The sequence below is a fragment of the Hippocampus guttulatus genome, chromosome 8 (genome assembly GCF_054856545.1).
Source record: "Hippocampus guttulatus isolate MCC_2025c chromosome 8, RoL_Hgut_1.0, whole genome shotgun sequence".
Classification (NCBI taxonomy): Eukaryota; Metazoa; Chordata; class Actinopteri; order Syngnathiformes; family Syngnathidae; genus Hippocampus; species Hippocampus guttulatus.
This window is the reverse complement of record NC_141268.1, coordinates 3,469,160-3,485,796: the sequence shown is the minus strand read 5'-3', so window position 1 is coordinate 3,485,796 and position 16,637 is coordinate 3,469,160. Positions and strand designations below refer to the sequence as shown.

At 42.5% G+C, this 16,637-nt stretch overlaps 1 protein-coding gene and 1 long non-coding RNA gene across 2 annotated transcripts in view; one reads left to right on the top strand and one right to left on the bottom strand.

Annotated features, from left to right (window-relative positions):
• Nucleotides 1–16,637, bottom strand: part of nfasca (neurofascin homolog (chicken) a) — a 152,537-nt gene that overhangs the window by 118,003 nt on the left and 17,897 nt on the right. The gene's annotated exons all lie outside the window — the stretch shown is intronic.
• Nucleotides 12,931–16,056, top strand: LOC147200865 (uncharacterized). The gene is made up of 3 exons (XR_015101694.1): nt 12,931–13,199; nt 15,387–15,495; nt 15,834–16,056. It is a non-coding gene; the product is annotated as an uncharacterized LOC147200865 (long non-coding RNA).

Sequence of the window (16,637 nt, the reverse complement as noted above, 5' to 3'; positions counted from 1 at the left end):
AGTAGAGGTATCCCTGTACATACAGTCTATGACAATGGTGATTTCCTTGAGACATTCCTGTCTATTGAAAAACTTGGCATACAGTATGTACAGAACATCAAAAAAATCATAAGCCCTGTCAGGAGACACAGACATATTGAGGCCCTTGAGTACGAGTTAAACCTTCTTCTTCTTCTACCCACAATCTTGCTGCTGTAGACTGTAAATTTCCCCATTGTGGGACAAATAAAGGATATCTTAATCTTAATCTTAAAATAAAATCTGGTAGTCAAAAAGAGAGAAAATATGTAAAATGGGGACAGGTGATTAAAAAATGTGGAAGAGACAAGTAGCATTTATGACTGAGAGAAATAAAACATGACTCACAAATGGTCTTTGTAATGCAGGACCAAAAAGTGTAACAGAACCAGGACATCGTCAATCTTCCCACAGTCCTCTGTTGTTCATTTCCATCCACTTTGATGAGCAATGAGTTGCCTGACTTGAACAAACAAGGAGTTTAGGACTGCAGCCAAAATCACTCATGTTTTCTCTGTCCCTCTCTCCCTCTCTTTCACTAGCTCCGTATGCGTGTGTGCGTGCAACCTGCATGTCTGGGCTCATCATGTCAGCATGACAACAACAATCAACAAATTAACACTTATTCGACATTTAAAAGGGTTAAAGCATTATTTAAATAGTCCAGTAAATGCTAGCTCCCTGTGTGTGTGCGTGTGCGTGTGAGTGTGAACATGTGTGTGGGTGTGGGTGTGTGGGTGTGTGTGTGCGTGCGTGTTTTATGCTAACCAAATGTATATCCAAAGCACGTCATATAAGGAATTAACCTTTTCAATCATAAAAAAATCAATAATAATAATCATTAAAAATTCAGACGGAACGGCTGTGGTTGACTGGTTAGCACAGAGGTGGGCAAACTACGGCCCGCGGGCCGAATCCGGCCCGTTGGTCTTTTTAATCCGGCCCGCCGAAGGTTGGTCCACAATTAAGGTTCTATGTGAATGATTGCATTCATTTCAATTGGACTTGTAATGGCAGGCATTTCACCGACAGGTGGCGCATTGACTTGAAGTTGCAGAACACGGGGGGGGGGGGGGGGGGAATCTTTTCGACCACCTAGGACCTCTGTATCTCTCTACTTCTACTGGTCTGATCACAACCCATCTGCAGCAATGCACAGGGTAAAATAGGTCATCAACAACACTGTTGTCATTTTTAAAAAGTATATTAATACAGTACGTTCATGCTTTTGTTCTGTTGATGTTTGATATGGACTGTCAACAAATGCAGTTTTTTTTTTAATGTACCATAGCTCGTGCTGACCTGGCCCTTCTGTCAAATTTTAAAAGTCAATGCGGCCCCCGAGCCAAAAAGTTTGCCCACCCCTGGGTTAGCACGTTCGCCTCATAGTGCAGAGGTGCAGGGGTTGATTCCAGGCCCCAGCCTTTCTGTGTGGAGTTTGTATGTTTTCCCCATGCCTGCGTGGGTGTTCTCTGGGTACTCCAGTTTCCTCCCACATTCCAAAAACATGCATCCATCCATCCATTTTCCGAACCGCTTGATCCTCACTAGGGTCGCGGGGGGTGCTGGAGCCTATCCCAGCCGTCTCCGGGCAGTAGGTGGGGGACACCCTGAATCAGTTGCCAGCCAATCGCAGGGCACACAGAGACGAACAACCATCCACGCCCACACTCACACCTAGGGACAATTTAGAGCGTCCAATCAGCCTGCCATACATTTTTTTGGAATGTCAGAGGAAACCAGAGTACCCGAAAAGAAACCATACAGGCCCGGGGAGAACATGCAAACTCCACACAGGGAGGCCGGAGCTGGAATCGAACCCGGTACCTCTGCACTGTGAAGCCGACGTGCTAACCACTGGACTACCGGGCCGCCTTCCAAAAACATGCATAGCAGGTTAATGTAATAGTTTAAATTGTACCTTGGTGTGATTGTGCACACGAATGGTTGTTTGTGTGTGCCTTGCGATTGGCTGGCTGGCAAATGTTATCTTGCGAAGCAATGGAAATTCGACACAACTGCAACTCCTACAAAATCATTCCAACGATTCAGCTCATTTATCAGCTGACTGCGCCAAGGCTGCTTCTGAAGTCAACTGTCATGTGATTTGAAACAGATTATTTCTTTTTACACCTTTAATGTCTGTACTTCTAATTAAGTACTGAGTGTGATTATTTTTGTCACCTCTGGGATTCAGGATGCAGTGGCGTGAACTAACTAAACAAGATGAACGAGCTAGCCATTGCAGCAACATCTGAACACAACTCGGATCAGACTGTGACTTCACCTCACGGACTGTTTTTTGGTTTGTTCCAGACACATGTACCATATCACGTGTAACCACCATTGTAGAAGCAAAGGAACACACACGGAGAGAAAGAGAGAGGCAGGCCATGTGAGGGGGGCAGCTGTTCCAGAGAGCAAGAGGCTCACAATAAACAAGCGAGACACTGATTATTGAGATACTGTTGCTATGGCTACAATGATGCTGGATGTCTGGCCATGCCCTTAGAAGGTTCACAAATAAACAGAGATGGCTAGCTGGCTACATTTATTTGTAGTATAAGTTAACATAAGACATGTGAAGGACGACTGACACTTCCAAAGCTTTGATTCACGCTAGATCAATTATTGCCAGGTTTTCTCAACATACACTTTGAAACCCGGCACAATTTGTCCCTTCACTGCTGAAAAAGTCAACAAATTTCCCCAAATCTCAATTAAATGAAGTGTTGTAAATGTTGCATGTTACAACCAACCTCTGGTTGTTACTCTATGAATTGTTGTGCCATGCATATGAAAGGTTATACCAACATTTGAATAAAATAAAACAAATGTTGATCCCAATAGCAAAATATTATGGCATTACCAAGAATCAATACTGGGTAGCAATGAGTATTAAAATGTATATGTGTGCTCCGACACACCCCACCCCCGCCCAAAAAACGTGGTATCGGTGCATCTGTAGTTGCCGCGCATCGATTTATCTTAACGTGGTAAACCACAATTTTAATGTGTGAATTTGGGTAGTTCTCTCTGAAAGGGACAGAACTAAAAGAGGATGAATCCCGTCTCTTCTATTTTGCCTCTGATGCGCCACTGTCAAGACCACTCCTGGAAATGCGGTCTGAAAACGGCTACATTTTCAGCAGGATGCCGTAGCAGCATACTGCGTGTGTCCAAAAAGCCTCAGACACGTCTTCCCTGATTGTTAAACACGTGCCAAGCCTATTGTCTATACCCAAACCCCCATCACTTCTCACATTAAAAGCTGCCTCACCCCCAAAGGCACACGTTAACTCCAATCCCCATGTTTTGTCTCCGACAACAGAAGGTGGGGTCATTGTATTATTCTTCAGTTAATGAGTTAGCCGGGGCCACATTGACCAAGCGGAGGCTCAAGTCATTTATTCATTTAGCCCCTTTAAACCTCAACGTAACCTCGAGACCCTCCGCCCTCCCCCGCCACTCCCAAACAAACACAGACGCACACGCACACACTATGTAAATAATTGGACCGCACATGTCAAACTGATTTTTTTTATTGATTATTGCTCACGAGACAGGAAAGCTTTAAGGAACGCATTTCTCAATGAAAGGCACATAAACATACGGAAAGTAGTATTTGGTGTTTGGTACCACAATAGAGTGAGGCAGCAGGTGGTCAGCAGCAGGCAGAGGAGTCATACACACACACACACACACACACACACACACACACACACACACACGCTCACACATTGGCTGGCAAAACATGCAACACGTACAAGCCCCTTGCATATGTGATGACATACCAAGACGACAAGAAGTGGAGACGACTTGACTAGCCATCTGTGCAACATCTGTGACAATCAATAACAGACTCACTCTCATAAACAAACCAAGGCATGCTTGAGTAAACGATACGCAAAACGATCCATATTTCCACTCGAACAACTTGTTCTATTCTGGGATTCTAAATGTCAGTAAATGGTAATAAAAGACAAGTACCACACTTCGTGAGTGACGTTTTTATAGATATTTTCTATATCTTTAAATATGTATATTTTCTCTCTCTCTCTCTCTCTCTCTGTATATATGTATATATAGGGTTTTTTTTAAATTGCAATATATTTTGTTGTGGTGCCGCTCCATCACTCCGATATAGAACACAACCCAGCAGATTACAAGTGAATAAAAAATATTTCCTGCCGTCTTTTCATGGAAATCAACACATCACAGCATGATATAGATTTAACAAAGACACTAGTATTCATTGGTGAAGAGGCTTACACACACACACACACACACACACACACACACACACACACACACACACACAACAATGATTTTTTTTTTAATTCTGTGGAAAACACCATATAATCAAACACCAAGTAATCAATACCAATTAGACCATTGTGCGTCCTCTTCTTCAAGAACACAAACAAAGAAAAAAGAACCTGGTGTGGAACACAAGGATATGTACTTCTCGTTTGGCGAAGAGTAGAAAGTATTCAAACAATAGTCCATTCATTATTGATATATCCTGGTCATGAGTTCAGCATATAGTGTAATAGCTTCAGGATCCAACAAAAGAGGCTGCCATTCAAGTAATGCAATGTTCGATTTCAATTTCAAACAAACGCAGATGTGGACAGAGGAAAGAGAAAACATAACTTGCTGACATGAGATCATGTGGTTGCACAAGTGTGCACAAGTTCTTATTGGGATGTTGCCGTTTCCAGAATAAATAGGAGTTGGCATACACCTGACCCCATTTGAATTGCATCTGCAGAACCCAAAAAGTTCAGATGCACTGATTTGCTTTTCCTGACATTTTTTCTTTGCTTTCTCGCAGAAATCTGAAACTGTTGTGCAAGCACTGATGTATTTGACTGTTCAAGCATGATGATGCCACCACTGTGCTTCAATTCAGGGATTAGTCATGTGTGACACTGACACCATTTTATATCCATATAAGTAATTTTATATCCTGATAACAATAATGTATTCTCAACTCATCTGTATTTATAGGGAACTTTGAAACAGCCACCGCTGTACATAAAAAGTGTTGTACATGGAACAAAAATTATTAATACGACAATAAAAAATAAATTAAAACGAAGACAGTACAAAGCGGAAACACAGAAAAACTAAAAATCAAGTCTCATGCTGAGTGCAAAGACAAAGAATAAAAATGAGTTTAAGACGACGTGGAACGTTTTTTTAAAACCGTCCAAACGGTTCGGTTCAGCTTTTTGGTATTGGTCCGCGTGTGTCCCATTCAGTTCTTTGGCACCCCCATCTCAATTACTAATGTGGTGAAACAAGTGAACAGGTGTGCTAATGCAAGCTAAGATGGCGGTACACACGGTTGCGTCAGCATGTTATGATTCCCGCTTGTTTTACGTGGGACATGACATGTGCATCATACCCTTCCAAATGATGCAGCAGCGGTGTACATCCGGCCAAGTACTCGAGTTGGATTCATAATGACGTTAGTGACACCATCGTAAGCCAACGCAACTTGGAATTACAATTTGCACCGAGTCGCTATGTTTGTGAATGAGGCGTTTGGATTATTACGGAAACTAGGTTTAAGGATACAAAATGTTAGCACGATGCTAGCCGGCCTCCTTAAAAATAGGTATTCATATCCACGAACTGTTGGAATTTCTACACCCTTTACCTGACTGAGTAAGGCTCGCATTTACACACAACTTGGGCTCCAGTCCCAGCCTGAGAGAGGTTAGACAAGAGGTGTGCAAACCGTATCCGGCCCATTGGTCTTTTTAATCCGGCCCGCCGAAGGTCGGTCTACAATTAAGGTTCGATGTGAATGATTGCATTCATTTCAATTGGACTTGTAATGACAGGCATTTCACCGCCAGGTGGCGCATTGACTTGAAGTTGCAGAACACAGGGGGGGGGGGGGCGGGATCTTTTCGACCACCTAGGACCTCTGTATCGCTCTACTTCTACTGGTCTGATCACAACCCATCTGCAGAAATGCACAGGCTAAAATAGGTCATCAACAACACTGTCGTCATTTTAAAAAAGTATATTAATACAGTACGTTCATGCTTTTGTTCTGTTGATGTTTGATATGGACTGTCAACAACTGCAGTTTTTTTTTTTAATGTACCATAGCTCGTGCTGACCTGGCCCTTCTGTCAAATTTTAAAAGTCAATGCGGCCCCCGAGCCAAAAAGTTTGCCCACCCCTGGGTTAGACTCTCTTCCACTCTGGAGTTGCCAACAGTGAGGGGCGCAGAGCAGGCTTGGGCATACTTATTGCCCCCAAGCTCGTTGGCGGCACATTGGGGTTCACCCCACTGGTCAAGAGAGGCTACTCTCTCGGCTGGTTGGGGAGACGGATCCTGACTGCGCCAAACAATAGTTCACATACATGCCCTTCTTGGAGGGGGTCCTGGAGTGCGCTCCCGCTGGATATCTGCTCTAGGACTTCAGTGCTCACGTGGGCAATGACAGTCACGTTGGTAATGACAGTGCGACTTGGAAGACGACCCTGATCATTACTGGAATGGTGTTTTGTTATTGGACTTATGTGCTTGTCACGTTTTGTCTGTAACAAACACCATGTTCAGACATAAAGGTGCACTTGGCACCAGGACATCCGAGGCCACGATTTGATGACTGACTGTTGTTGTTTCATCGGACTTCAGACCGCATGTTTTGGACACTCGGGTGAGGAAGCGACGGGAGATCATTACCTGGTGGCGTGTTGGCTCCTATGGTGGGGGAAGATGCCGGTCTTGGCAGAACCAAACGTGTTGTGAGGGTCTGCATCACCCACATCCCAGGAGAGATAGGGAATTGAGTCAGCATGGACTATGTTTCGTGCCTCCATTGGTTGTTGTGGCGGACGCTCCATTTCTTGTCTGTGAGCGGCTCATGTCTGAGGAGGACACCTGATCGCCCAGGCTTTCTTGCCTGAAGTACTGGCAGGATTGCACATTAATCATGACAATCATTGCCCTGAGGCCACAGCTATTTTTCAGTTTAAAATACGCGACTGTTAATGCAAGTAAACTGATTCAGTGTCAACAATATCAAGCAATGTAATAGTCTCATGGCAAAGCCCAAGTGGTGGCTTGTTTTATATTGTTCAGATGTGCCTAATGGAGTGACCAGCGATTGAAGATTGCAATGAAATAAATCAGGTGCAGTATTAAAGGCAAAGGCCTCAACCATTTTATAATCATACAATCGGCAAACAAAGGCTGTGTGGTCCAATTTTTAATTTCATTGGCATTTCACTCCATTAAATCTGACCTCCATCACTCAAGCATTGTTAACCTGCCAACACTGACTCAGTGTGTGTTTTAAAGATCACACACGCTGAAGAGACGGCAAATTTTAACGTCCTTGACTGAGCTTTATATGCCATCTTGGCATTTGATTTTGACTGCTTTCTCACATGGAATTAACTTGGAAATCGCCCTGCTTGTTTGTGCCATGATGCATTTTAGTTTTCTGTGCTCACAACATAAATATATCTCTGTAATCCGAATTACCTCATTCCTGACAGATTACAGAGAACGTCCGATACATGCATAAATAGACTACAGTATAGAAAGACGCTATTTTATAATGTAATTAAAACACCGCCGGTGAAGTGAAACATTTTATAGTCATCGCTGTCCTTTGGAGGAGACCACAATATTTATCTTTGTTAGAACCGTCGAGTTGAACTTTAGCAGGCATATCAATTCAGTTTTAATACGTAAAAATGTGTGTGTGTTGTGTGTGTGTGTGTGTGTGTGTGTGTGTGTGTGTGTGTGTGTGTGTGTGTGTGTGTGTGTGTGTGTGTGTGTGTGTGTGTGTGTGTCATATTCCTCCAGAGGATGACCTTTGAGGTGATTGGCCATCCACCCTGCCAAGATGGGACGCTATAGAATCAAATTAGTGCATGGCTTAGGCTGGCGTCATTAAATGCAAAGAGAATACACGATCAAAGAGAAGCTCAGTGACAGAAGACCGCAGGAATTCAACTTTGCTTATTCATTTTCTATTTATTTTAAGTCCCTCTCTTCGCTGTGGCAATGCTCGACTTGGCAGAGTCACTGTGCAATAATACTATACACTCTTTTCCAAACGTATTGGAACGGTGAGACCACTTAATTTATCTTTGCTTTAGGGGTTCGTTATATTTGCCAGATGTGTCCTTTTTCACTGATTATTGAAGCAATAAATTGCACTCAGAATTTTGCCTGCAAAGACTGCATTGTTCTAATTATAGAGAGGTGTCGAAAGGTGAAAAACAAGCAATTTTGAAGCTGATAGAAGATTCAAATTCAATCAGAGCCATTTTGAATGCACTAAAATTAATCATTGAGTGTAATAAGTAAAACATCTCAAACATGGACCCCCAAAAAAAAACAACCCACAGCTGTTGACGACAGAGACACTTGAGAGTTGTTTAGGGAGACCCTTAACAGCTGTTGGTGACATCGGCATCATCCTCGAGAGGGCATGAGTGAAGGTCATGAACATGACCAAAAGTACTACAGATGCGACACTAGAAGATGTCAAAACACTTATTAACGAGAACAATATGAATACCAAGGTGTAGATTCCCATAACTTACAGAGATGAGCTTCAAAAATTCTTCTTCAAAGTTTTATAGACTGATGAGATGAAGTCTAACCTCCACCAACGAGAGCGAACAACTTCAACTGTCAAATGCGGTGGCAGTAATGTCATGGTTTGGTCCTTTGATAGCTTCTTCTGGGACAGGCCCACAAACCATAATGGACAAAAAACATTATGGCAATAGCAAAATAATTCATTCAAATAAATCATCAGTAATGCAGTACCACCCTAAAAAAGCTGCGAACAAATCTGTGCTGGTGCGACCAACTTTTTCAGTTGCTGTGCATCAGATAATGAATAAAGTCAAATTACTTTCATTTATGACTATTTGACAAGAAATCCTGAGCTGAGTGCCATGACACGTTACTGCCTAAGGCCACACTAAATGTCTTGTCACTCATAGCCATGATACACTCCCGGTGCAGATAAGATTACATGAACACAACTTAGAGTAGTCACACAAACAATGGCATCACCATCGCGTCCTCAAGAGATTAGTCACCCAGACTGTCCACTGACTGAGAGAATCCGAATCAGTCTAAATGAGCCCGGTGACCTCTTTCATAAAGCACATGCTTAAACTGGGACGAATAATTTCATTTAGTGTACTATGACAAACCCAATTGCAATGAAGTTGAGACGTTGCGTTAAACATAAATCAAATCAGAATAAAATGATTAGCATGTCCAACCTGTATTTGAATATATTACAAAGACAAGGTATTTAATGTTTAAACTGATAAACCTTTTTTATATTAGCCTTGCTTCCCCTGCCTTGCTTCTCCTGCTTCCTTGGGCTTGGATCCACCTGCCTTATTAGTCCTCACTCCACCATTAAGAAAACCCTTGAATCGTGACAGAATAAATCAAACATACAAGGACCCAGCAGGAAGCACACGTCGTCGCCCACACACACTATCAGTCTTGCTCTCATTCCCCACAGGCGGGCGACCAGGCAACTCCTCAATCAGTAAGCCCCCGCCCCCTCTTGTCCCTCTTACCAGTGTCCTCTAGTCACTCTAGTGTTTATGATCATTTTTCTAGACAGTACTAGTATTCAATCTTACCTTCACCCCATATGTTTTCATAGGTTTCAACTTTATAAGCTCCATTCTGAGTCTGACTCTGATTTGTCTGCTTCCTCTTCTTAAGATTTTTCTACCCCTAGTCAGTTAGCGTCACGGTTTTCCGATTGTGACGCCTGTATGGCTGAATATTCTTTCTCCACTGACCTTTTATTTCGGTACCCGTTTGGCCATTTACCTAGCACAACTACATGGTGGCCAATGGAGGCGCCCAAATAAAGGTGCTGTCTCATCGCACTTGTTTTCAGGCAATACAATTCCACAGTTGTTTCCACACTTTTTTACACACCCATCCCATCACCTCCTTTTCTCTCGCCTATTTTGTCACATTGTTCTGCATTGGCGTCCTTGATATCATTCCACGTTCAAGTGATGTCATTCCAAACTTGCCCCCAAGAGACTCCTCCTTCTGTGCGACCCGTATTCACTTGTTCACCTTCCTTCTTGCCTGAACACTCTGCCCTCTTTCTTTGGTGTCCCCCAGAAGGCCGATCAGAACTATTCAACCCCAGTTCTTGCTCCAAGGCAACTGAGGGTCCCTGTTCCTGCTCCTCGGGAAGTCAACGCTGCGTTTCTTGCCAAAACTGCTCAAGGACAGCATAGCTCTAGGATACCGTACTAGCTCAGCATCTGATCAATACTTAGTCATCCAACCACTTCAAGACTAGGCAGTCCGGACCACCATGCCAGTGATCCGTCTACGTCAAGCCTGGCTGGCCCAGACTGCTGCATCAGTCGCTAGTCCAGGTAAAGACTGGGTGACCCGGATCCCTGCCAAAGTCACCTGTCCAAGTCAATACTGGCCAGTCCAGACCGCCTCACTAGTCAACTATCATTTTGATGGCGCACATGCTGCAGCCACCATTTATGTTAGATGGAGTGTGAAAATCTTATTTGTGGCCCTGGCAACACTACAGGGCCCGCCATCACGACCGTCCACCTAAATAGCCACAACGAACCCTAGGTACATTTTGTCCGACCAGACTAGTCAAGCACCTAATGTCTGGTGTCCCAGATCCACACCAGACTAGCCCTGATGGGGCTCCTTCCTCCTGTCTTTCCTGCTGTCAGAACAACCTCAGCAGTCCATGTAGTCTGCCCCTTGTATCTACAGGCCTCCTTTCACCCATCCTCTTTTAGACAGTTTTTTTTTTGCGGATCGGAAAATGGATGGATGTCTGGAATCTGTCATCCAGGGAGAGAATTGTGCCATGATCTGGACTATTGTTGACCTTCTAGATTTGTTTTGCATAGTTCGATCTGATTAGGTTTACTTTCCGAGGGTATTTTATGTGCTTCACTGGTCTTTATGTTCTTGTCTTGCCTGTTTTTGTCAGCCCTGTTCCTTATGCCTTTATATCAATACCATCGAGCCACTCGCACATTGTCCAGATTTGCCTCATTCTCTAGTCAGTTATGTTGGTATTTCGTTCCCAGTTTTTGTTCACTCATTTATCGGTTCATTGTCAAATCCTTTTGTCAGGTCATGTTTCCCTGTGCTTCATTAGATCCTGCTACTCCATACCTTTAAGATAAGATAAGAAATCCTTTATTCATCTCACAACTGAGAAATTCCCAATTCACAGCAGCAAAGCTATGAAAGGAAGGAGTAGAAGAACAAAATATAGGAGCTGCTGGAAAGGCAGCCACTCTCGCGGCGCCATCTTGAAGTCAAAATAACAACTTTCGTTTTGGTCATGGTTGAGATCGAAATGTTTTTACTGGTAATACTGAACTCTTCGCTTTCTATTACATGTTACTTGGTGCTGCTTTGGATTAGACAATCGACAGAGGTGAAGCAGAGGACATATTAGTGTACAGTGCAACCTGCAGTTGGCCCCAATCCGTGCAACATAGTTTGTATTCTTGTGATGCAGAGAAGACAAATATATTCAAGTCAAATTAAAGCCCCCCAAAAAATTGGGTCTACAGTAAACAGCTACAGTATTATAAACTGTGGTCTAGTCATCACTTACACATGATGTTTTACATAATTTAGACAGTACTCTTTCTGATTTCATGCTGGGAAGGGAAATGAGTCATCCTGAATTAAAAAATAAAGTGTGAGTAATCTAGTTTCAACCCTGAAGCTGTATGACGAATGTGAATAAACTCAAAAGGAATCATCATAAAACCTGAACTCCTTCGTAAAAATAGAATACAGTTTGGATCTAGTGAGGATACACAGTATGGAAAATGGATATCCACACTTCAAGTCTGACACCGACCAGATCCCGTGCTGCTACGAGACCACGGAGATGAGACAAAAAGAAAAGAGCCCAGGCAGCAGGGAAACAGTTTGTGGGCATGCAGAACTGCGGGACACAAGCGTGTTACATGACAGGCCTTGGCTCGGGCTCGGCACTCAAAGGAGCGTGCACCATGTACAGAGATGGCGCTACACGGGGCTAGGAGGGCTGTCGTCCTCTCAGAAGTCTGTGTCGTCCCAGTTAAGCCCCGCCAGCATTTTATTTGATCTTCCAAAATGTATTTATAAATATTTTTTTCAGGCGGTTTTATATCGGTCAAGCCCCCCTTCAGCCCCAGGGTTTAAAAAATTCCTTGAGCTGTCCCTGGACATGTGCTCACTGTTTCTGCTGCACCAAACTCCAGCATGCACCCACACTTGTGTCACGTGATATATCACGGGCAGAACACGGAACTATAGCACGTTGTGGGTGTTTCGCGTTATCTCAGTCTTGGTCAATGTCTCAGGGCCACGAAGGACATGTCACACGATGCGACAAGACAAACAAAAATTCTGACATGCCAGACTTTCGAAGTCATGGTTGTGAAGCATCTCAAACGCGAGACAACCAATCCTTGAATAAGTCACACTACACAGGCTACACGTTGTCAAGACAACTAAAAAAATGGCCATTACCGTGAACGTTTGTTTGTGACATGTCTGTCGGGTCAAAATCGTGCGACATTCATATCGTACAGTCTGACAACAGCACAGTTCATGAGTCACTGAAGTGGTGCCCAAAGTACCAGGTAGCCCCCAAGGACTACAAGAGAGAGTGTGTGTGTGTGTGTGTGTGTGTGTGTGTGTGTGTGTGTGTGTGTGTGTGTGTGTGTGTGTGTGTGTGTGTGTGTGCACTCGTTTCCATGTTTTGTGGGAACATAAAATTGGAAACACAGTCACGTCTTGGGGACCATTTTCCGTATGGGGACAAAAAAGCAGGTCCCCATAAGAATAACGTATAAAAAGCATCTGAGGGCTGCCCTGAATGTGCCTGTGAAGTTTTTAGCAAAAGCCCACAAGTCACCATTTTTACCGATTGTGTGTGTGTACATGGTGCTCAGCAGCCCTCCACATGGTTATTCGGTGCTATTGCACTCACTCCTCCACACACACACTTTGCATATGCCCCGCCCATTTGGTCCCCTAATGGAAGGATTTTTACAAGTGGGAGGGGGTCATCATTCAATTAGTGATCATCAGAAGAAGCCTGCAAAGCTAGAAGATGGCAGCAAAAGAAGCAAAAGTAAAACGCAAGGTAAGCAAGTTCCTATGAATTAAGAAGTTATTTATTTGTTTAATGTTACAAATGTACATACTAAAATAAGAATATTGTCACTATTCTCTATGAATTAACAAGCATCGCGGCAACGCAGTATTAACAATAACTAAGCAATCTCAACATACTATTGTATGCCAGAGCTTCCCCCTGTGCTTTATTAACCTATTTGGCGACTGAAAATACAGTAATTATAGTTTGTACATTTTCAACTAGGCGAAGTCTCCCCCCCCCCCCCCCCTTCTAAATGACAAATGTATTATAAACATTGAAGCTCGAGGTATTTTTTTTCGGGTGCACGCATCTCAGGCCTGAATGAGAGCCGGGGCTAGGCTCGTCTCGGGGCTAATGGCCGAGTCTCGGGCTAACGGCTAACGGCTAGCACAACTGAGTGTGTTGACGAACGAGCGGTGACTATTCCTTTTTAACTTTTTTTTAACCGCAGTTTCAAAATTCATTACGCACTAGCGCGACTAGTGAAACCGGCGTGGATTTTTGTCGAGTATAGCAAGTAGCGTAGGTACTGGAGACAAGCTAAACAAAACGTGAGCTACCGAGATCGGCTACGGCTAGGCTAAAGCTAAATGCTAAACACTCAAATGTGTTGACGAACGAGCGGTGACTATTCCTTTTTAACTTTTTTTTAACCGCAGTTTCAAAATTCATTACGCACTAGCGCGACTAGTGAAACCGGCGTGGATATTTGTCGAGTATAGCAAGTAGCGTAGGTAATGGAGACAAGCTAAACAAAACGTGAGCTACCGAGATCGGCTACGGCTAGGCTAAAGCTAAATGCTAAACACTCAAACGCCACTGCCTGGTCTCTCTGCTCTTTCTACCCATTAATTATAATGATGGAGTTTATGAACAATTAAAAGTTTAAGCATTTCAGCTAATGTATTGATTTCGTAAAGTGAGATGAGCAGTGATAATCTTAATACATGGAGGGCATGCACACTGTTTGTGAAACAATAATATTTCTAATTGTGTGACATTCCAGATTCAAAGAATATGAAATAAATAACTATATAAAGTACAATTCCTGCACTATGTTCCTTAGTTCTGTAAATAATTTGTATTTAATATTGTTAAAGACAGGCTCCAGCATGCCTGCAACCCTTGTAAGAATAAGCAGTTTAGAAAATGAATGGATGGAGATTGTTTCAACACTAAAAAATAAAAAAGTATATTGACTATTTTAATGTTGATATGGCATTAATAAAAAGTATTAAAAAATATATTGTGCAACCTCCCACATATTTATTTAACCCGTCTTTCAAAACTAGTGTTTTCCCATCAAAACTGGAAACAGCAAAAGTTATTCCAATTTACAAGAGCGGAGAGAAGCACTTATTTACAAATTACAGACCAATATTTTTCCGGCAAAAATTACAGAACAACTATTTGCACACAAACTTTACAAATGTATTGCAAAGCATAATGTAATCTGCAAATATCAATACGGTTTCATAGAGAAAAGGGCAACATCTATGGCAATAATGGAAATTGTGGAAGAATCAATCAACCAGTAGATTACGGACTGGTCCCAAGTCGATCGCGAGGGGTGGAGAGGGGCATGGGAAGGAAAAAAGATTTATGTGCCTGTAGGTTTCAGCTTTGTTCATTTTCGGGGCCGTTAAGACTGTTGCTCATTGTGGCATGTGTGCGTGCATATGCACGCATGTGCGTGGTTGCAGACCCGTGTGCGTGCATGTGTGTATGCTTGCATGCTCGCGATCAGGTCAATAGTGGGAGTTTGGTCGCTTCAAAAGTCAGATCTTCAGTCAAAAAAGGTTGCGCACCCCTGGTATCAGATGTTTGGCACATAAATGGTTGAAAAGCTATTTAGATGACAGCTACACTGTTGTGAAAACACTATAAAAGTAACTGTATTGTATAATATTAATATGCACAGTTCAACAATTTCCAATCAAACAAGTTGAAGCTAACTCCCTAAATTTATCAAGATCAAGGGGTACAACCAGACAAACTTTCTACTTGTTGCTATTTCCTTTGAGCATGTAAACTGTACTGAACCAAGACATGTATTGATATTTTTTCCTTTATGTAGTTTTTTTTTTTCCATGTCTTTCATATTGCGTTTATATGTTCGATATATTAATCAATTCTGACTGAATACAATGCAAACTCTTTTTCTCTCTCAAGTTTGAAATCCCACAAAGAGTCAGCCCCCTTCAGGACACCATTCGTCACATTTCATTAAGGACCAACAAAACAGGCAAATTGTGTGCGAGGTACATAAATGCAGTCAAAGGTAAGGCGTTGTCTGATGTTATATGCTGCGTAATTATTACATGATATGGCAGAAACTGTGGATAAAACATACAGTTATTATCAGATGAACACTAAATATGAACCCTGAGTTTATTTTTCCAGTTTCCGACTCAGTTTGTAAACAAGCCGTTATATAAATAATTAATTCCATGTTTTGTCTTACTTCAGTAGAACACCACCATGTGAAACCGAACAAATAAAACCAATTTTATTCGACAAGATATGTTTTCTAAATTACCATGGACCTCTCAATAATGGAAGAATGGATTGCAAAGCCTGTTTTTTCCCCCTAAAAACTATTGTTGCTGTCTGCTACAGGATGTGGAATATTTGCAAAGAGTACAATCGGCAGAGGACAATTTGTTGCTGAATATCGGGGAGATATGATAAATGATGCAGAATACTAGAGCAGAAGATGAGTTTACCACCAATCATGTGCTGCGTTTATGTTTGCATTCAAGTGGAGAGGGAAAACATGGTGTTAAGACTTATTATCCACCTATTCTGTACCACTATAGACCATATCAGAATATTGTGATAATGATCTCATGTTGTTCTTTTTCACATATTTGTTAAGCAATGATGCTTCACAAGAAGATGAGTCATTTGGGCGACCAGTGAATGATGAACCAAGGAGGCCAAACTGCCAGATGAAAAGGATTGATGTGGATGGTGTGCCACACCTATGTTTGTTTGCTTTCAATGACATTCAAGAGGGAGAAGAAATGACCGATGATTATGGTGGCGAAGACTGCCCATGGAGAACACAAGTATGTATACATTGCAGATTATAAAGAATGGCTCTGTGTAATAAGGATGGAAGTAACTTTTGAAAGAATCAGAATAGTAGAATCTTACTCGAAGTATTGTGAATCAAATTTTTCGGTTTCCACCCACATTCCAAAACACATGCGTGGCAGGTGAATGGAATACTCTAAATTGTCCCTCGGTGTGAGTGTGAGCGTAAATGGGTGTTGTCTATCTGTGCCCTGCGATTGGCTGGCAACCAGTTCAGGGTGTACCCCGCCTACTGTCCAAAGACAGCTGGGATAGGCTCCTGCATGCTACCAACCCTTGTCAGGATCGACTGATTAGAAAATGGATGGATGCATGGATCAAAAT